This window comes from Eumetopias jubatus, unplaced genomic scaffold (genome assembly GCF_037043125.1).
Source record: "Eumetopias jubatus isolate StellerSeaLion01/CBP00866 unplaced genomic scaffold, mEumJub1_p1.0 scaffold_5, whole genome shotgun sequence".
Classification (NCBI taxonomy): Eukaryota; Metazoa; Chordata; class Mammalia; order Carnivora; family Otariidae; genus Eumetopias; species Eumetopias jubatus.
The window spans coordinates 75,614,297-75,616,768 of NW_028274811.1; the positions used below are offsets into that span (position 1 = coordinate 75,614,297).

The 2,472-nt window shown below is 40.3% G+C and overlaps 1 pseudogene; it reads right to left on the reverse strand.

Moving 5' to 3' along the window:
- Nucleotides 1–214: 214 nt before the first annotated feature.
- On the reverse strand, nt 215–769 carry LOC148164374 (large ribosomal subunit protein uL22 pseudogene; annotated as a pseudogene).
- Between the last annotated feature and the right edge of the window lie 1,703 nt (nt 770–2,472).

Below are 2,472 nucleotides of genomic sequence, written 5' to 3' on the forward strand. Positions count from 1 at the left end.
GAAGCTCAATCTCACTACCCTGAGATCTTGACCTGAGCTGAAACCAAGAATCGGATGCTTAACCCACCACACCACCTAGGCCCCCGTCTTTGGAGTTTTCTATATGCTAGATCATGTCATCTACAGATAGAGATATTTTTACTTCTTCCTTTTTAATCTAGATAATTTTTTATTTCGCTCTCTCTTTTTTTTAAAAATTTATTCTATGCAGGATTTACTCCTGGGCCATAAGTTTTTGTTTCTTCAGTTACTTCTGGGATATCTTTTTGTTCTGTGAAACCTCCTCTTCTGGTTTAGGAACAATCTGCTCTTTTTCAGTAAGGATCATCTCGATATGGCAAGGAGAGCTCATGTAGGGGTTAATCCGACCATGAGCCCTGTAAATTCTGTGCCACATCTTGGGGGCTTTGTGCACCAGAATGTGCACAATGACCAGAGAATCGACATCTAAACCCTCAAGTTCAGCATTACTCTTTGCATTTTTAGCATGTGCAATAAAAATTCACTCTTTTTGGGCCACCGATCTTGTGTCCAGCCCCACTGTTTGGCACAGTTGGGCACACCTACCAACTCCACCATTGTAGAGACGGAGTGGCACACCTTGCTTCTGCCAAGAGACATCTTTCAGATACTTGGTGGCTCTTTGGATCTGCAGACCTTTGATGGCCTGGGCAGTTTCACATGTATTTTCAAAGGGAACACAAAGATTTGAACCTCTTGATTTGCATGATCTTGTAGGGTTTTCTGGGTCAAGCAAATAATGAACCATTTTCAGAGGTCACCTCAGGCCACTTAGGGGAAGAGGAACTTTTATTTCCCTTCATTGTCCAATTTCCCTGTATAGATCCTCTAGTACAATGTTGAATAGAAATGGCAAGAGGGGTTATCTTTGTCATACCTTGGGAGGAAAGCATTTAGTGTCTCACTATGGATTTTAATGTGAGCTATAGATATTTTTTTTTGTAGATGCCTTTTTTTCAGGTTGAAGGAGTTCCATTGTAGTCCTATTTTGTTAAGTGTTTTTATCAAAGAAGTGTGATGGATTTTGTTAAATGTTTTTCTGCATCTATTGAAATGACCATATGATTTGGGATTTTTATTCCACCAAAAGGGTATATTGTAATAGGTGATTTTCATATGGTAAAACAACCTTGAATTTCTTGGATAAATCCCACCTGGTCATGATGTATAATTTTTTCTATGTTGTTAGATTTGCTTTCTAGTTCTTAATTGAGGATTTTTGCATCTGATTTCATAAGGGATTGGTCTGTAGTTTTCTTGTGTTATGTTTGTCTCCTTGTGGTTTTAGGATAATTTGGTCCCATAGAATGAGTCGGGAAGTATTCTTTTTTTTTTTTTAATTTTTTATTGTTATGTTAATCACCATATATTACATCATTTGTTTTGGTGTAGTGTTCCATGATTCATTGTTTGTTCATAACACCCAGTGCTCCATGCAGAATGTGCCCTCTTTAATACCGATCACCAGGCTAACCCATCCCCCTAACCTCCTCCCCTCTAGAAACCTCAGTTTGTTTTTCAGAGTCCAAAATCTCTCCTGGTTCGTCTCCCCCTCTAACTTACTCCCTTTCATTCTTCCTCTCCTGCTATCTTCTTCTTTTTCTTTTTTCTTAAAATATGTTGCGTTATTTATTTCAGAAGTACAGATCTGTGATTCAACAGTCTTACACAATTCACAGCGCTCACCGTAGCACATACGCTCCCCAATGTCTATCACCCAGCCACCCCATCCCTCCCGTCCCCGACCACTCCAGCAACCCTCAGTTTGTTCCTGAGATTAAGAATTCCTCATATCAGTGAGGTCATATGATACATGTCTTTCTCTGATTGACTTATTTCACTCAGCATAACACCCTCCAGTTCCATCCACGTCGTTGCAAATGGCAAGATCTCATTCCTTTTGATGGCTGCATAATATTCCATTGTGTATATATACCACTTCTTCTTTATCCATTCATCTGTCGATGGACATCTTGGCTCTTTCCACAGTTTGGCTATTGTGGACATTGCTGCTATAAACATTGGGGTGCATGTACCCCTTCGGGTCCCTACATTTGTATCTTTGGGGTAAATACCCAGTAGTGCAATTGCTGGATCGAATGGTAGCTCTAATTTCAACTGTTTGAGGAACCTCCATACTGTTTTCCAGAGGGGTTGCACCAGCTTGCATTCCCACCAACAGTGTAGGAGGGTTCCCCTTTCTCCACATCCCCGCCAACATCTGTCGTTCCCTGACTTGTTAATTTTAGCCATTCTGATGGGTGTGAGGTGGTATCTCATTGAGGTTTTGATTTGGATTTCCCTGATGCTGAGCGATGTTGAGCACTTTTTCATGTGCCTGTTGGCCGTTTGGATGTCTTCTTTGAAAAAATGTCTGTTCGTGTCTTCTGCCCATTTCTTGATTGGATTATTTGTTCTTTGGGTGTTGAGTTTGATAAGTTCTTTATAGAT